The 20,632-nt window shown below is 40.6% G+C and overlaps 1 long non-coding RNA gene across 2 annotated transcripts in view; it reads right to left on the bottom strand.

The window, feature by feature from the left end:
- LOC307025676 overlaps window positions 1–19,559 on the bottom strand; it is a 54,373-nt gene extending 34,814 nt beyond the window's left edge. For both annotated transcript variants that reach the window (XR_013804226.1, XR_013804227.1), the window contains exon 1: window positions 19,342–19,559. This is a non-coding gene — a long non-coding RNA (uncharacterized lncRNA). The remainder of the gene's footprint in view (window positions 1–19,341) is intronic.
- Window positions 19,560–20,632: the final 1,073 nt, after the last annotated feature.

The raw sequence follows: 20,632 nt of genomic DNA, 5'->3' as shown, positions 1-20,632 counted from the left end.
TTGTTTATGCAATAATTATGTAATAACAATCTTGCTAGGACTGCATCTGCACTCTAAAAACGAATTCAGGCGACCTTTCACCTCCACTTAATTAAACGCATGGTTGCAAGATAAAAATGTGAGTTAATTGATTTAGATAAACATTTTAAGTTGCAAACATTAATATATAAGTTGTGTTCAACTTAATATTGTGTGTAATTTGAACTCTGATTTCTGCGTTAGTTGACTTAAAACAAAATTCAAGGTGTAGTAAGTAATGTAATTGGCTTGATAACTTAATTGTTCTACACCGTGAGTTAAGGATTTCAAGTCCACTCCCACTTAACATGCCTGGACAAGTTCCGACAGTTAAGACAAATATAAATATACAAAGGACATTTTAAGGTGAGTGTCATCTTTTGTCATTCAAATACAGTAGATAGCCTTGTAGTTGCACTGTATAGGCAAATTGCTGTTTGACCAAAATTAGCAGCCTTTGAAATGTGAATAGTTATGTGAGAGGATACAAAGTAGTAGAGGCTACTGTGAGAGTAAAAATACTTTGGTTACTATTGTGATATCGCTTTTTATTAAAAACGAATCTCGGTGAAGCAGATCAAGGACATGCTTCTTGAGGTAGGATCGTTATTTAGAGTTGTCATTGAAATGCAAGTTGTTGGCAGTCATCCATTCAGAATATATTAATTTAGGTAATTTCTCTTTTTTTCCTTTTTCAAAAATAGCCCAATACAATTGAAGTAAACAGAGAACTATAGCCATCCGCTGCCTTGTCGTGTACCTTGGAGAAAAGGAAGAGGACCTTTTCAAGGAGTTTAGCGACGTAATTCAAAATCTTGAAATAAAATAAAATCCATGGGCACAAAGAACAAAAGCACTGCTCTCTGTCAGTTACATTTTGAAGCATATTGCACTTTTGGCCACACCCCAATCAATAATATCTTAGCAACATTCAGCATGGATAGGTGTTGACAGCAATGGCATGGGAAAAGGATTGTGTACAATTTGAAAAGTGTCTTCTGCTCTTCACTTAACCAGTTCAAATATTGTATGGAACCTGCAAAACAGACGAGAAGATACACTAAAACTTGCACAGTTGTGATTGACGAAATCTGTCCACATGCATTTAAACACTAGGCAAATTACTCAAAACCACCTCTGTGTGTCTTCAGGACCACATTGCCATGATGACACACACATGCAGACTCAATAGGTGAAAACAATACCAGCGTTGCTTTAGCAGCTGGTAATAATGGCTCTGAATTAGCTAAGAGTGACAGTTTAAAAAGTATGCAATTACCTGATTCATTATCTCTTGTGCGCTAACCTATTATTTAATGTGCTTCAAAAGGACATGAATATCGCCTTCATCAGTGACCGGTCCACCCCAGGATCTGACCATACGATGGCAACCATCGTGGTCGAGGGAAACAAATGAATGAGCAAGCATTCTGCGTTAAATGTGTTCATACTGTTTGAAATAATGAATGTTGGCAGTGTAAACATCTTTGTTACATCTTTTGTAAAATGGATGGTGGCCATTGAGAGTTTGTTTCTGTAGTTTTACAAAAACTTTACAGATTTTACATATTTGGCACTAGTTTTAAATAGGGGTGCACCGAATGGGAAATTCTTGGCCGAAACCGATACCGAAAATAGGAAACAGTTGGCCGAAAACCGAATGCCGAAAGGCCGAAAATGATTAATAGAAATATATATATATATAATGTATACATTTTTTACCAATGTTGTTCAGCTACCTGATTATGGAAAAAGACATGATTATGGCAAAACTTAACTTAAATAATAATCACTATTATGGGTCCATAAAACATTTATTCAGCACTTTTGAATGCATACAGTACATTAATTCCAAGTCAAGTGCATTTTCTTTTCTCTGTAGGATAACTACAACAAAGTGCATTCAGAACAAAGCCAAGGTGCTTTAAAACTGCATAAACATCTAGGCCAGTAGGCCTACAACAAAATAGTGTAAATAAAGACTGTAACAGCCAGGCCTTCAACAACAACAAATGCACCTATAAGTGCATGCATACAAATGTGCAAACTGGATAAATCCACATGAATGTAACTATTCACAAATGAAATTACAATTGAATTTCAAGAATCTGTAAATAAGGCTGTCTGTCCTCATAAGCAAAGTAGTAAACATTGTATAAAGATACATAAAGTGAAAACTGGATACAAAATCCACAATCAATTACAAATTAAATTACAATTTCAAGAATCTGCAAATAAGGTGGTCTGTCCTCATGAGCAATGTAAACAACATTGTATCATTTAGATACCGAAAGTACATTGAACACTGTGCTGCTGTCATTTCCTCCTAATGATAACCTGAGATGGTGAAAATGGAAAATTGTTCAGGAAAGTGGGTATAGAGTAGACATGTAGAACTAGATAAGCTTATGATAAGCCAGCCTTGTCTACTTATTAAGGAAAAGTGGGAGGTTATTTTTAATGAACATTAGCTTCTCTGATTTATCAGCCATAAGTCTGTTCCTCTTCTCATCAAGCACATGAGAGGCAGCGCTGAACAGTCTCTCGCTGTCAGTGCTTGTGATTTGATCTTACTCCGCATATTTGTCCGGGTGTTTTGATTTCAAGTGGTGGAGTAATCCCGAAGTGTTGAAAGTCTTTGCAGTTACACCCCCTCGAGAAATGTCAGCTGAACACGTTTTACAAATCGTAATCCGCGCCTCTTTCTCTGATATTTTTAAATATCTCCAAGCGCCAGACATGTTGGCTGTGAGCCAGCCGCGAGCATGGTCGCGCGCCGTGCTTGTCGCCGCGTTTTGATTACGTCATCACAACAACACGTTGGCTTACCAACGTAACCCTGTTCTCTGACGTTCGGTGAATGAAAGCCGAAAGGGCCTTTTTAACCATTTTCGGCCGATAATTTTCGGCGGCCGAAAATTCGGTGCATCCCTAGTTTTAAATATGCAAAGGCATAATGGCAGCATTTATTTGCTGTGTCCCCATTTCCCATGGTAATATGGCTAATGTGTTTATTTATTATTTTTGGGGCAATTCAAATTTGTGTTATTTACTTTTTTTTCAAGATTTAAATGAAGCTCAGCGCAAGTTCTTTCAAGAAGACTGGGTGTTTATACATTCACTCCGCAGCTGCATATAATCAGCTCATCACAGGCGTTCTCTTTAACCTATTACATTTCACCTCATTCTCCAGCAGCCAATCAACGTGCTGCAGCCAAACTATAAAATCAATAAATGTTCAAACTAAATGAATTATCTCCTGATTGAAACATCATGTGTTGAAATAAACAACTGCAGTTCAAAATAAAAAGTGAATTGCCTAATATTTTTGTTGTGGAATCAATTAATTTCTTTCTTTAAAGGCAAAAACATGAAAAAGCTAAGAAAAAAAACGATTGAATACAATATATTTGGAGCAACTTAATTTATAAATGGTTGTCAACTTAAAAACGTGTGTTCACAATTATGGTAATTAAGTACATACAACTTAAAATTCCTTTTAAATAATACGGTTGTTAACTATGTTCGTTATTCTCGCGTCCAGGAGAGAAGCTTTAAAAATGAGACTAATTGGAGTCTCTGAGAAGATTCAAATGGGATAGGCCTACATTAATTAAAAAAGGCGCGGTAGTGTTACAAGCAGAATATTGTTCAGGTGAGGAGAGAAAAGCTGCAGCTCCCTCTCGCAATTGTGGCCGTGAAGAAGAGAGCACACAAGTCTTCGTACTTCCTGCTTGCTGGCTGTTTGCTCCTCCTCTCTGGGAGCTGTAGTGACGTAGGGGACTCCCCCCTCGTTCTTCTGAGTCCGATATTGCGTTATACGGAGGATTCCGACATTTTACATTCATTGCTTACTTCCACATGCCTTTTCTCCTCATATTCTCTTTCATCACTTTTCATTTAACACATTCTAAACGCTGTAATTCATACTTTAAAAATACTGGAAATACTTCACGGCATTTTGGTTTCCGGTGGAGTTCCGGATGTTGTCACATGCTACACACGTCTGTAAACAATAATGTATTCAAATAAACTGTACCTTCATTTAATATTCAGCATGGTAGTATCTCGACATCTATAGTTGTAGTGTTAAATCAGTAGGTTTCGGTGTGCATCACTCCATGTCATTTCGCTACTAAATTCACCTCTTTAGGAAATAGTATATTAGCCACATTCTAAATGCTAACCGGAGATGAAGGATTTTCAGAATAAAAGCTTAACAACTGGTTGTGCACGAGAATTTCTGTTTTTTTCAGTATAAAACAGCATTTAAACTGACGGTATGTTTAAGCTAAATTATACCATCAAAACATTGATTTTCATTTCTAACAGGTAAAACAAGTTGGAACAACTTAATTTTTGGAGTAATCAACTTAAAAATGTGTGTTCACAATGATGGTAATTAAGTACATACAACTTAAAATTCCTTTTAAATCATGTGGTAAAACTAGTCGGAACAACTTAATCTTTTGAGTAATCAACTTCAAAACTTGTGTTTATGCTACCAATTATTAAGTAAGTGGTAATTAAAAACACCTCTGATTGTAGAGGAAAAGCCTTCTCCCCTAACTCAAATAACTTTGTTGCTTTAAGACAATTTCATTAGAAGTTGTCTTAACTCAATAAACATCGATCAAACTGTTGCATTGATTTTCTTTGTTGAGCCAAGGCATTTGTTTTTAGAGTGTGATAAGACAGGATGACACTTGATAAGATAAGAAAATAAAAAATACTCAGTTTTGGTCTGAACACACCTGTGTTGTCGGAGCATCTGAAGACTGTGTGTTTTTGCACATGAGTGTGTATGAGTTGACAGTTATATTTCCCAGACATGTTGTTAGGATGCAGGGAGGGATTAGCATAAACATACTGCATTTTCCATGAACAGCTTTGTCAGGATATGTCACTGCAGTAATGCTGACACCACACAGCACAAATCATTAACCCCCACACTCACCCCCTATCACTCCTCTGCACAGGACAGGGGAGGAGGAGAGGAAGGAGAAAGTTGAGAGGATACATAGGAAAAACAGGAAAAGTATACTAGGAAATAGGGCTGAACGATATATCGTGTCATGGCGATAACCGCGATATGCGCATGCATTCACACCGCAGGGACGTGCGGTGTTTAAAAATGCTAATGCGATTAGCACAGAATTCAAAATAAAGATACCCTTATTACTTATCGAAACTGCACATACAATATATACCGATTAAAGCTGAGACTCCACAGATTATTTAAGTATAGTATCATCACTAAGCGATCCGATCTCGCGACAGGGGAAGCAAACACAGACATCACAACACTTACCTTTACGGAGCTTTTACGGGAGATCGTCTCACCGTAGCTGTCAATCTGATTAAAAGACGTGTTCAATGGCATTAAAACGAGAAAAAAACGCGGCTGATCCATAGGTTAAGAATGTATCTGTGGCTTTGAAGCAATTGTTTATAATCCATAATTCCATTTTTATGTAAAAATCGGAGCACAAAAGTTAGCTGCTAATGGTAGCCACCAGAGTGTATGCAGCTTCCGGTTTTGGCTACGCGTCACTCTCACTCCTTATAGAGAGCCGCAGTGACGCACGCGTCCTTAACACTAGAACCGCCAACGGGTAAATTTTACCCGCAGCTGTTTTTTGATTGTATGTAACTTTTTTTCCATAACATATTAAAGTCTCCCAGTCCGTGACTTTTCCTGAAAGTGTGTTATGTAGCACCCTCTGTTGTTAACAATTGTCAATATGAAGTCAGATTGAAAAAATCGCCAAAAGAAATGCCATTTATACCTATATCCGCCAGCGGGTAATATTTACCTCATAGAAAATGCAGCGTAAACATGACGTGTTGCTATAGCAACGCCTTTTGTCTACTGCGGTTCCTTATAGATAGAGAGATAGATTGAGAGAGAGAGAGATAGATAGATAGATTGATAGATGGATATAGAGAGAGCTAGACAGATAGATAGTTATAGATAGTGTAACATCTTGGAGAATACAAGATCTTGGATGACTGAGCTCACGTTGAGGACGTAATTCATGTGTGCAGGTTACGTGCCAGTTGAATAAAGATGGACACTCGGAATGAGAGAAGTAGTCCACGTCGTCTATTTATGTAGACAATTATATGTTCATAGAACAGAACATTACAGATATATCGATAGAGAGAGATAGAGAGATTTGTACCTAAACAAAACACAAGTCTAACACCAAGCGTTTAAATCAGCACTCTTAGCGATATTTTAAACTTCATGCTATCTGCACAACCTATATCATATGAAAAGCTGAGAGTCCACAGATTCTATTGGTATAACTTTCATCCCTGTGCGATCAAAACTCACTGTTCTGTATGATAAATAAAATAACATTATACCTTGAAAATCTATAGCGGGTACATTTTACCCGTTGGCGGTTTTAGGTATACAGCGACCTCTGGCGGTTCTAGTGTTAAACCCGGAAGTAAACTTCTTTCGGTTCCTTCGTCAAAGACCAATGCAAATTCTCCATAGGATTTTGGAAAATAGCTCGAAATAAGGTATGTGGTTGACACACATTTAAGAGAGGGATCAAGTTTTGTTCAGCCGGATAATCTCCACATGTCAACCCTACTTTTATCATTTTTGAATCATAAATCTAGTCGCCAGAAGCAAAAGGCTAACGTTATGCTATAAATGAACTACAAGCCAGTACAGAAGCAGGGCTGCTGTGGTTGCTTGCTACAAAAGGAAAACTTGCGCGGCTCTCATGTCAGGGGTACTTGAGTGAGTGACATGCAGGCTCTGCATGCACAGCAAACCACCAATCACAATAATTATTGATCAGATCACAGAAGGCCCCGCCCCGCTAGTTTGCAGACCATCAAAACACCGGTAAAAAATGAGCGAGGCACAGGAGGACAATACCTTCATCCGGTTAAATATAGTTAAAAAAAACGCAATATATATCGCAGTGGGGAAAAAAATCGCGATGTCAGTTTTTTTCAATATCGTGCAGCCCTACTAGGAAAGGAGAGGAAGGAGGTGGTTAAGGGAAAACAAGAAATTGAAAAAGCAGAGGACTAGGATACAAGACAAGGAGAGGAAACAACAAAGGATAGAGGAGAAGTTTTAGTAAGGGGAGTTAGAGAAAAAGAGGATAAAGTATGAGACATGAAAAGGAGGAAAGAGTCTGGAATGGGAATGGAGGAGAAAAAAAGAGAGAGAGGAGTAGTGCGGGAGAGTAGAGGAGAGGATTAGGTGTGTGTCATCGTGGAGTGATCACACACAGAGCTCATCCATCACAAACCCAACAGGAGGGAAGCCCTGCTGTCTGACCGTCCACTCCACTGCTACTGCTAGAGAAACACAAGCCCTGGAAACAATCAGGAAGGAGAGTTTTCAGAATTGTGTCTGCAAAAACCTGTAACATCTTTACAGATTGGATCCGTAGGATGTACCTCTGGGATGAAACTATAAGATAGCCCAGAAAATTTAAAAACTCTAACTCTGTTAAAGAAACAGCCCAGGGAAATAGATGCACAGTACATTAGGGTTTTTGTTTCTTATAAACGAAATGCCTAACTGCCTTGTTAAAATTAGAGGGAAGATGCACCCGCCACGAACATCATGGAGACAAAAAGGCCAACTGGTCTTTAACTCCCAGCCGAGAAATCCTCATCGTGGGGGACTCCAACATTACCCACCTTCCACCAATCCAGGAAAAACGAGTCCAGGTTGACAGCCAACCAGGGGCGAACTTACTCCATGCCATCCATATAATCAGGAACAAGACCCCAACATCTCCGAAAGGCCATAAAGTAATACTATCCTTCGGCCTCAACGACAGAGACTTAGGAAACACCACCCTTCTGGATCAAAACCTCAGAAAGCTTCTGCAATCGGCCAGAGCCACTTTCCCAAATGCAGCAATCCACATCCCCGTCATCAACTTCTCATATAAATTGGCAGACAAAACCACTGGGAATATTTGAGCCCTCGACCAACTCATCCTAAAAACCTGCAACCACATATCATCCATTGGATTCCCACCAAGGCCAAATAAATGTGTGACCACTGGAAGTCTTTTTTAAGCTTCTGAACCCCTCAACTAACCTGACTCCTACGAAAGAAAATTCAGTCATCAACCTTTCCTCAACCTTCTAACTAGGACCGACCGAATAAAGACTCCTGCAGAAAGGTCTTTTCCTCATCCCATCCCTAACCGTATCCAAAAATCATAGGGAAACACTACAGCCCGATCTCCCTAATTAACACCACCGATTAAAACTCCAAGCCTTTTTTGATGATAATACCCCAAAGGATCCACCCCCCATTCCGTGAACCCTCAAACTGGGAACCAAGTTCTGAATACTTATCAGTAGAACTCCCACAGGAAGACTATCAAACCTACACAAATCTCAAACCCTCCCAAGACATTTCAAACAAGACCAAAGAACAACAACAAACCCTGAAGGAACTCTAGCATAATACCTCCATGATCTTAAAACCGGCCGACAAAGGGAGCTCAGTAGTCATTATGGATAGATATCAGTATATCCATGAAGCCATGAGACAACTGGGGGACACAAACTACTACCAACCTCTGAACCTCCCCTATATACAAGACAACGGCAGCCCAAATTGACCAGATATCGGAAAACATGATCCAGAGACATTAAATCACAAAAGAACAGGGGACCTATCTAAAAGAACAAGCTGAACCAAGACAGAAACATTACTGACTCCTACCCAAAGTCCACAAGGCCCCTGATTCATGGCCAGTCCCTTTCAAAATGCCCCCAGGAAGACCAATTGTATGCGACTGCAGCAGTGAAAGCTATCGGATAGCTGAATTTCTGGACTATCATCTCAATCCCATCTCCACCCGACACAACAGCTAGATATAGGACACATGGGCGTAGGAAGCATCCTGAATGTGGGGGGGACATTTTTAACGGGGGGTGTGATACTTTTATGTGGCTATACTAGCATGAGGAAAATAATGGGTACATTTAGTAATTTCATCCAGTATTAAAGAAAGGAAACATATTTGATCATAATTCAGAGCCGTCTTTGAATTAATAAAAAGCAGTTTAAATGCCAATTTTTTGTACATTTATATACACCAATACATATTTGTGAGTGCATTGAGAGATATTGTTGTGGAGAGTCATTTATATATAAATCGCAAAATACATTTGTGAATCCTTCTGTGATCATGTTCATTGATCACAGAATCAACAGATCAGTTCATTATTAATATTGAGACTGATCTGACTCCATACAGATGCTAAGTTCACCTATGAATGGTATCATTGACTTAAATGTTCAAATAAATGTTGCTCTTCTGTCTACATTGATCATATCATGCCCCTTGACTGACATTTTTCCTGATCAATATCCCCACTGATTTCCTCAAAATTCTGGGATGAGAGTCCACATCACAATTTACTCTAAACTGTCATTTCCCTTTCATCACTCACCTCAGCAATGGACCTCTCTCCACTGTCCCTGTATTCTGCCTCTGACTCACTCTCAAGCGCAGATGTCAAGAGAGGTGGTGAAGTGATAATTATTTATTGAGCAGTATACTCTTTCACATTGAATCATAACAAGTTATACTGAATGTAAATACAACCGACTCTAAAGTAAGTCCCACTCTGTGACATTGGACATTTTGAACACTCAAAGTCCCAAGCAGTAGGTAGAATATTAGCTAGTCTATGTAATGTGCACAGAAAATAGTTAACTGAATACTGGGATGGAAACTGCCTATAAGCACTCAGTGAAACATACAGATGTAGCGACTCATTTCAGACAGTTTGAAACGCGAGGGCCGTGATTGGTACGTGATCTGCCCTCGCTCAAGGGAAAACCTCCAGCTTGACTTGAAACCGCCCCCGTGATAGATAAATGTAATTATAATGAAGCCAGCTGCAATGGATCATTGATCCACCAGGGGGTGCAGTGGGGTTCCACACTGGAGCTCATGTGAAATAAAGTCAGATACAGTACGCTGGATGTACAGCGGAACTTTGTTAAGCTCCATATGTCACGGATATCATACTCTGTGATAAATAAGAGACATGTAATCATTTACAAAACATCACCATGTTGTTATTTAACAAAATAATGTTGTTTAGTCGAAAAAAACGAACGGGAGGAAATGCAGCCCGGCTCTCGATTTTTAATCCTAATTTAATCATCATCTTCACCACGATCATTTATGTTTATGTTCGCCGAATTGACATGAAATCACTGACACATATGAATATTCAACTTCATTAAGACGTTATTAACGTGCCTAAACTCAGTTTCTCACTAAAAATATTTATATTTTAATGGAGCCTCTTCGGCAGAGTCGCTGCAAATGATCCCGCTTATTACATGGCCACATTCTCAACAAAGTAACGACATGACTCCCAATATTAATTTAAATGCTTTTATGGATTTAGAAAATGTTTTTATTGATTTAAAAAATAGTTGTATGTATTGATTTAAATTGACATGCATCCGCTAAGAAAAATAGTCCGTTGTTACCGTTTTTTAAACAGTGTGAATGAAACGGCAGCTCTCTCCCCCCTCCCCCCCTGATCTTTTTTCTCCAGCAGCTAAATTAACTGCAGGTTACTCTGAGTGACCATAGACTGTATGTGACAAGCTTACAGTTAGTGACGTAACAACACCATAAAAGCTGGTGGGTTGAAAGCAATACGGGAGGTAAAAATAACTAGAATAATTGTGATTTATTTATTGTGGCTTTTATGTTTTTAGGTATAAAATGTTATGTAATTCAGGCTTATAGTTCATCCTTCTCTAAAAGCCTTCAACAATGACAATATTCATAATAATTTAATAAATCCTTCCAAAACACATTGTAAAAAACAGCCTACTGTAAGTTAAGAAATCATTCCAATATGTACATCTTCTGATGTAACAACAATAACATTATAAATAGTAACATAGCTGAACATGGTATTGCACATTTAGCTTTGAGTGTTAATGACCTGAGATGTTTTTATTCCATGAATTAAGGTCACTGAGGCTTTTTAACATACAGGGATGCAAATTCATCAGGTATGAAAAAGGTGACAAGGATCCGAGCCCCCGGCTCCCCCACCCCACAGAATATCGGCTTTAAAATGAGGAATAACAGAGGATATTAGCAGAACAACTCAAGCAGCAGTGTTAATAATTCAGAAACGCCAAAGAGTCACATCTAATAGAAATATATAAAAGCATTTATTTTAATTGTGTAGCAGTCAGTTTATAATTTTGGCAGCACTGTTGAGCATTTTGAAAATGTATTTTCATGCCTCTGTGCAAGGCTTAGTCTTTCTATCTTTATAGCCACATGGTGTAAAGTAACTAAGTTCATAAACTCAACAAGTACTATACTTGGGCACAATTTTGAGATACTTGTACTTTATTTAAGTATTTCAATGTTTTGCTACTTTGTTCTTCTACTCCACTACAGTTCAGAGGTACATGGTTTACTTCTACTCCACTCCATGTAGTTCATACCTTTAGTTACTTTACAGATGTGGATGAATGATGTGAAATATAATCAAGTGTTAAATCAGACTTTAGTTCAACCTGGAGTAAATCCACAAGCTACCCTGCAGTATAAAAAGTCATTCAAACTAGCTGCACCTTTACCAGCTTTGAGAACACTTTCATGATCAATCATTATAAAACATATCATATATATTATTCTGAAATGGACAAATCTGCACAATGACTACTTTTACTGTCGCTACTTTCACTATATTTTGATGAGAATACTTTTCTACTTTCACTTGAGGAACATTTTGAATGTAGGACTTTTACTGTAACAGAGTATTCCTACACTCTGGTACTTCTACTTTTACTCAAGTACAAGATCCGAGTACTTCTACTTTTACTCAAGTACAAGACCTGAGTACTTCTACTTTTACTCTACAAGATCTGTGTGCTTCTGCTTTTACTCAAGTACAAGATCTGAGTACTTCTACTTTTATTCTAGTACAAGATCTGAGTGCTTCTACTTTTACTCAAGTACTATATATATATATATAATATACTTATACCACCTCTGTTTATAGCCTATGAAAAAAACTATTAGAAATAGAAGGCTAAAGCTAACGTTAGCAGATAGTGACAATATATGCTAGCTAGCTAGCTCAACGATTCCTTAAATAATATTGCCACAGAAAAACTTTTCAGTTCACATCACGCTCTGCCGCTCCGACAGGGAGCTCTGCTCTGAACACCTGAACGGCCCGTTCTAACAGCTGTTCACCAGCGGTCCAGTCTGTGCCACAGTGACTCCGGACGCACAGTTAATATTAACGAACGCACCCGTAGGTAATGTAGCTGCTGAAGCTAGACCATCATCTCGGAGCAGCAGAGCCTATACATCCATGAGAGCAGAGCCGACAGGCAGGAAGACTAGAGCACACAGCTCGCACTTCATTATAATATATAAAAAAAGAACACCATGCGTGTCATGATGGCACATAACAGCTCACGGCCGCAGATTACTCCGGGTCCCAGAGCCCCCCATACCCCAAAAATATTTGTATTGCAGATCTACATGAAATTACATGAAATCACTGACAAATATGAATATACTGTATTCAACTTCATTAAAACGTTATTAACGTGCCTAAACTCAGTAATTCACTAAAAATATTTATATTTTAATGGAGCCTCGTCGGCAGATCAGGATCCCAAAGCGTAGCGGAGGGATCTTGATCTTGACAAATAGTCCTTTGTTACCGTTTTTTAAAGAATCTGAATGAAACGGCAGCTCTCAGCTGTGTATTTACACAACTAATGGCCCATCAACCACAGCTCTCTCCCCCCTCCCCCTGATCTTTCTTCTCCAGCAGCTAAATTAACTGTAGGTTACTCTGAGTGACAAGCTTACAGTAGACACAACACTGTCATTGCAAGTGACCCTCAGTTAGTTGACTTTTATGTTCAACTGCTAAATTTGTTATTGATAAAAAAGGGCTTCTACTGTACCTAATTACCTTAACACTAGAACCGCCAGAGGTTTTTGAATAGGCCTACCTAAAACCGTCAAATCCCGCTATTAGAATGCAATTTTTAACAACATAGGGTGCTACATAACACACTTTCAGGAAAAGTCACGGACTGGGAGACTTTAATATTTTATTGAAAAAAAGTTACATTGCACACACACAACACACATCACACAAATTGACCCGATTGGTGGTTCTAGTGTTAAATAAACTCACTAATTAATGAAACTAGTTCAATACGTATTATTCTTATTCTTATCATTCTTTATGAGCGCAGAAATAGTCTTAAAATCAGATCTGTTTTTTAAATGAAATCTGACGGCAGGCAGTTAGCTCTGATCAACTATGATAAATACGCCACACCTAATCGCTGGCCATTCAGCCACAGAGCTCCCTCTATACAAATCAAACTGTAGACGGTGTGGAAGCACCTATTGTTTTAAATAATGGTCGGAATGTGACCTGTGAGCCTTCTGAATTACCGTGGGACAGCGCATTCTAAACTAAAATGTTCAATCAATAAAGTAACATCTTATCTTATCTTAATAATATATTCATATTATTAATAATAATAAATCATACAGTATGTGTCCGAAAGGGAGCAGGAGGAAGCAAACACAAAAATATACAAAAAATATACTGCATATTAAAGCAAACGATTGTAAAGGTAAAAGTATGAGCATAACAAATAAGAAGTGTAATGTAAACATTTACATTATTATTATGATTATTTAATATATAAAGACTATATATTATTGAATTACAAGATTAGATATACTTTAGTATAGTATCTAAAATATTGATGTGTTCAAATGCTCTTCAAAACACAACTGAAAGTCCATGAAACTTGTCTTTCTATATTTGTGAATGAAGCGCCATCTCCTGGTTAAAACCTGAAATTGAAAATCTGGCAACGCCCTCTTGGAAAATAGTGGGAGGGCTTAACATTCCTCTATACTGGTTTTAGGCAGGTCGTAGGCAGGAAGCTGTAAGCTGGAGTCTGAAATGAAGTGCTACATCTGTAAACACACACAAAAAGCTTCTGAATGATAAGAAGTATAATTAAAACATAATGCACATTATCATTTTGAGAGAGAGTAGCCTACCAAAGAACTCAGAAAATAATCTCTTATCGAACTTAGGCTCCAGTAAAACACACTGACTGCGTCTCTACATGGACAATAGTAAGCAGTTTATGAGTATTAGCCCGGTTATGATCTTATTAGGGATATGGTGTTTACATGAGCACAGAGAGATTGGGTTATTCATGTTTCCTGTTTACATGATAAATACTAGTAACCTGGCATTTCTATGCCTTTTCTGATCTAAACTATTTAGTATTTGTATCTCTCTATCTTGACATAAAGACGAAACTCCTCTCCAGAAGTGAGACGCTTTTGCCGTCGCCGCCATCACTGTTAATCGATTAACTGCTACCAGCAGATGACTTACTTTCCTCTTCTTTGAAAAAAATGTTCTTATGTCCATGTTGTCTCGGGGAGAAAACATATCAAACCAAGAGATCGTCAGCTTTGATTTTCGCTGTATTAACCATTTCCTGAACATTTGGTGTGTGTGCCTTACCTCCGCTACCGGCATCGCTTCACACGGTACAACAGATCTGAGCTGTCCAACTATGACAACACTCCTTGAACATGCGCACGCTATGTGAGAATCTGCCTTGGTACAAAGTAGCAGTGAAAACATGGTACGGAGATTCATTGATTGGGGCAAGTGGAATGGATTTGATAGTCAAGCACTGACACAGCGCTCTAAAAAGTATGGCGAGTGGATAGACCGATTCACGGACTTTCCGCAGAGTAAAAGTGGGGGGGTCTAAACTAATCATTTGAAAAAGTGGGGGGGACTCGTCCCACCCTCATATAATGGCTGCGATGCCCATGATAGGACACATATGACTTCTTGGACGAGATTAAGGAAATAAAGTTGGAAGAACCAAGTATACTTTTCACTATGGATGTGGAAAGTTTATATACAAATATAGACTCCAAAAGAGGCCTGGAGACAGTAAAAAATATACTAGCCCAATACCCAGACCCAAACCAACCGGACCAGGACATCTTAAAACTCCTCCATCTGTCTAACAAGTAATGACTTTGTCTTCAATGACAAAAACTATCTCCAGGTCAAAGGAACATCGAATGGAAAGCAATTTGCATCAGCATATGCTAACATATACATGGCTAACTGGGAACAAACAATCCTACCCAAATGTCCACAACCTCCAAAAAGCTACTTCAGATTCCTGGATGACATCTAGGGAATGTGGACCCACACGGCAGAGGAATTCCAGTCATTTGTCAAAATTCTTAACAACCATCAACCCTTGATCGGAATCAAATCTGTTACATATCCCCAAGAAGTCAACACCTATAAGGTATCTGACTTTGGTGCTACCGGACGACTAAGCTCCAAAGTCTATTTCAAACCCACTGGCTCACATGACCTCTTCCAACGATCAAGTTTTCACCCTGGACACATGTTTCCAGGAATTGTAAACTAATAAGGGTGGGTTGGTGGTATAGCTGCTATTATCAGAAAGGAAATAAAAGCTAACATAATTCCCATCCCTGATGTTTCTTCATTTGAACACCTGATCTTCAAACTCTCTGGTCCCACCCCCCTGGTCACAGCCATCATCTACCGTCCCCCGAAGTCAAACCCCTCCTTTCTCTCCGACCTCTCTGACATTCTCACTCAGCTTTCTGCCATATCCCCATCTGTTCTCCTCTTAGGTGATTTTAACATTCATGTTGACGACCCGGCCTGCAAATATACCTCTGAATTCAAGGAAACCCTTCACTGCTGCAACTTCTTTCAAAACATCAACTTCCCAACACACAGCCGTGGTCACATCCTGGACTTGGTCTGCTCCACTGGTCTCACCATCCATCATCTGTCCAGCCTCAATCTCCACATCTCTGATCACCTGGCCATCGTCATGGACATCAACATCCCCATCCCCGCCCAAAAGCAAAAACGCACAATAACCTACTGAAATCTCAAATCCATCTCACCTTCAGCAATCACGGCCTCCATTACCTGCAAGATTTCTGTCCCCCCCCCCCCCCCCCACTTTCTGAAAACCCATCTGAACTTGTGGACTATTATAACAGCACCCTCTCCTTCTGTCTCAATGAACTGGCCCCCACAAAAACAAAAAATGTCTCTTTCATACACTCCGCCCCCTGGTATACCCCCGAACTCCGCCAAATTAAATCAAGGAAACGTCAACTTGAACGCCAACACAAGAAAACCACACTAACAGTCCATCTTCAAATCTACAAAGACTATCTCCAGCAGTACAGTAACGCGCTCAATGCAGCCTGGTCTAATTACTACTCACAACTCATTCAGTCTGGCTCCAGCAACCCCAAGCGTCTGTTCTCCACCATCAGCAAATTTCTCAAACCCTGTGACAACACCACCTCATCCTTCACCACAGAACAGTGCAACTCCTTCCTTTCGTTTTTCCAAACCAAAATCAGCAACATTTACAGCAATCTGACACCCTCATCAGCATCCCCCACCTCCCCTCCTGGCTCCCCCCCCCCCCTTCACTTCACAGCCCCTGTCCCACTTCTCCCCTGTGACCCCCATGCAACTGTCCGACTTAATGACTGGAATTAACTCCACCTGCACACTTGACCCAATGCCCTCCAAATTTGTTAAAAAGTGCCTCCCTGCCATCTCCCAACTCATCACCACCATCATTAACTCCTCCCTCAGATCTGGATCAGTTCCCCCCTCTCAAACTGGCTGCTGGCACACCCATTCTCAAAAAGACCTGGACTCACACCTGACATCATGTCCAACTTCCGGCCCATCTCAAATCTCCCCTTTCTGTCAAAAATACTTGAACGTGTCATTGCCTCACAACTTAAATCCCACCTCAGCTCTAATGACCTCTTTGAGACATTTCAATCCGGTTTCCGATCAAAACACAGCACAGAAAAAGCTCTTCTGAAAATCACAAACGACCTCCTCCTCTCCTCTGACTCCGGCAACCTGAACATCCTCATCCTCCTCGACCTCACTGCAGCATTCGACACCATCAATCACACCATCTTGCTGTCCCTCCTCGAATCATCACTCAACATCACCGACACTGCACTCTCCTGGCTGAAATCCTACCTCACCGACAGACATCAGTTTATCAACATCAATAACTGCACCTCCTCCACTGCTCCTCGGTCCCAAGCCGTCCCCCGGGGATAGGTGCTTGGCCCCCTTCTCTTCATCCTCTACATCAGGGGTTCCCAATATGTCGATTGCGATCGACCGGTCGATCGCAAGGGTAGTGTGGGTAGATCGCATGGCATTGGAAAACAACAAATGCCTTACTATGGCATTTGCCACTTGATTGACATACAGGTAAGCCAGTCTGAGTTGTATTGTGCCATACGGGTTCATGCAGTTATGAGGGGGCCTCACCTCCTCATCTGAAGCGCAAATGCGGCACAATTAGTCCCCCCCGCTCACGACACAGATTGGGCAGGGGCGGCCCTGTAGGTAGATCACTTGGGCGTGGTCATTTTAAAAGTAGCTCCCAAGCTTAAAAAATGTGGGCACCCCTGCTCTACATGCTCCCCCTTGGCAAAATAATTAGTCGCCACAACCTTCAATTTCACTGCTATGCCGATGACATCCAACTTTATATCTCAACAAAAACCATCACCCCCACAACACACTCCACTCTCACCAACTGTCTCTCGGAAATAAAAGCATGGAGGCAAACAAACTATCTCCAACTGAACAGTGCCAAATCAGACATCATCATCATCGGCCCCCCATTCCGTACCAAAGCCATCCAGAATTTCAACTTCACCATTGACAGCCACACTCTATCTCCCCCCCGCCCCCTCACATCTGCAACCCCGGAGTCATCTTCGACAGTCAGCTCAAATTCAACCACCACATCAATCAGATCACCAGGACCGCCTCTCCTCCTATGCTGCTGAAACCATGTTTCATGCATTCATCACTTCATGACTCGACTACTGCAATAGCATCCTCTACAGCAGGCATCCTCAGAGTCCGGACTCCGGTCCGGATCCGGACCAAACCACAACTGTCTCTGGACTCTGGGCAAATTATACTTTTCATATGTATTATCTGTATTATCTGTGTTATCTTTGAGACATCGCCACAACGCAACGAGTCAACATTCTCCGCTATGTCCACTGCAAACAGCGCTCTGCATTTACGACTGTTCCACTGTCTGTGTGTGTCTGTCAACGCATTGGTCCAATCACATTCAGCATCCCGTCAGCGTTGTTTCCCCCCACAAACAGTCTGCGAATCCGAGAAACAGTAGGGCGGGTCTTCGCGGAATGCGGGTGGGAAAAATGCGTGTGTGTTTAAAAAAATAATAATCAGAGCGAGAGTTAACAGCTCATCTGTACTGTAGCTAGTAGCCTAGTTTTACCTACCGGAGTGGCATGGGGTGGCAACTGCCACCCTGAAAATAGGCCTTGCCACCCTAGCTGCCACCCCAGTTGGCATCTTTGTTTTGAAAGAAAAGTTGTGGCTCATCGGAAATGTATGAGAGAAAGTCTCTAATGTCCGAGTGCAAGTGAATGCAGCACAAGACGCACGTCTTGTAACCCCTCCCCCGGCCCTGGCGCGAGCATGGAAATATGATTGGCGGCGATTTCATTTGAACGGTACGGCGCAAAACGAGAAGCATTCGGACCCCATTACTGAAGAAATGAGTTATTTGCGGTCTACAATGACAGAGAAGAGACTGTCAAGTTTGGCTGTACTCAGCATTGAATCAAAACGCACTAAAGCTTTGGATCTTACTAATTTTGTGAGGCGTTTTACTGAACAAAATGGTAATCGCTGCATTCAGCTTTTAACCTCTTAAGTACGAGGGTCCCCCAAGTGGACCCCCCCCCCCCCCACCGTTTTTTTACGAGACTATGTCTCAGGGCTTCTTAACATTTATGAAACTATTAATGTTCCATACCCTTTTAACTATAAGAAACTCAGCTAACTAACAATATGAACCATTTTTAGCTAAAAGAAACACAGGAGTAATACCAAGCCTTTTAATTAGCATGGAGCGAAAAAATGCTAACTAATGCTAACGGACTTTTGCACAGCACTCACGGTAGCAATGCGCTTATTACTTATCGTCACTGCACAAACAAGATATGTGATTAAAGCTGAGACTCCACAGATTCCACACATGTAATGTCATCACTGTAGGACCCCGAATTGCGGAGCTATCAGCCAGAAAAGAGAGAGTAAACAACATCCGGTTTCAAAAATATTACAATAATTACGTCTTACCTTTTTTGATTTGTGATCAAAAGTTGTGTTCACCGGAATAAAAACGCCGCTCAAAGTCAATCCAATGTCTTTGTGTCACGTAGAAGTTTTTACTGATAATCCACCATCATATTTATGGCCATATACTGCAGGGCTCTCAAGTTTTTAACAGAGTTCAGAGTGAGATTTTGGCAGCGGTGTTTGGTACTCCAACTTCTGGCTCCCCTCCAAGTTCCCATGAAGCCCTCTGTACCGCGAATGTCAACGGGGGGAGGGGGGGGGGGGGTGCTAGTGGAGTATGAAACCCTCTGTATCGCGAATGTCAACGGGGGGGGGGGGGGGGGGTGCTAGTGGAGTGCACGCGTCTCAAACAAGCCTAGTTTGTTTACAAAATTGCGGCGCAACTTGGTGGGCGGTACCCTGGAAAGAAATCTCGGCGTGAGAAATACAAGGTGTGGCGTGTGAGCGTGTGAATGGAGTGAAATGCGTGTGTCTCACGCCAAATGCGTGAGACTTGAGAGCTCTGATACTGGGTATGAAGTTTTGCCGTCCAGGCTTGTACTTTCAGATGTGCTTTGTTTGCTTCTCTATTATATAGTTCTATGGTAATGTTTACGTGGATTTGGGAACTGCCCCCCGATTCTATTGGATATTTTGGTTAAGAAAAAGGTGTAAATCACCCAAATCGACCAATGGGTTCCAGAGATATGGTCCTGCGTAAATTATGAAGAATGCCAGCCTGCGTAAGCACTTTACGCAGCAGACTTTACTTATTGTTTACTACGTAAGGAAGCAGGAATTGCAGGACCCAGAGCGCACGGATCACAGAGCGGACAGCAGATAACGGAATTGCAGTTTTATTGCTTATAGATTATCAGAACATTTCAAAGGGGACACAGCCACATTGGATATTAACCTATGGATTAACTACATCATCGTTGTTATCGTTTTAATGCCATTGAAGACCAGTTTAGACCAGACAAAGACAAAGGTAAGCCACGTTAGCATTGTGTAGCTATCTAGCGCCACTTCTTTTGATTTACGTTTTTGTTGATAACGTTGCAAGTGTGTATCTTTCAGTGTTGAGGTGGGCACCGTTAGATTCTTTGTCTGTACGATCATAAACGTTGTGTTGGATGTGCAGCTGGGACAAGTAATAAGGGAGCTAGGAGTGATTTCCGGTGCATAATAGGTTAGCATTTTTCGCTCGGGGCTAATCCAGAGGCTCACTGTTAGCATTGTGGGGCCTAAGAGGATAACAGAGTATGTTTTTTTTATTTAATTTTTTTTCACAACAGTTGTATTTGGATGG

The sequence above is a fragment of the Notothenia rossii genome (genome assembly GCF_949606895.1).
Source record: "Notothenia rossii genome assembly, chromosome: 11".
Taxonomy (NCBI): Eukaryota; Metazoa; Chordata; class Actinopteri; order Perciformes; family Nototheniidae; genus Notothenia; species Notothenia rossii.
The sequence above is the reverse complement of the archived record's forward strand: the minus strand, read 5'-3'. Positions and strand labels throughout refer to the sequence as shown.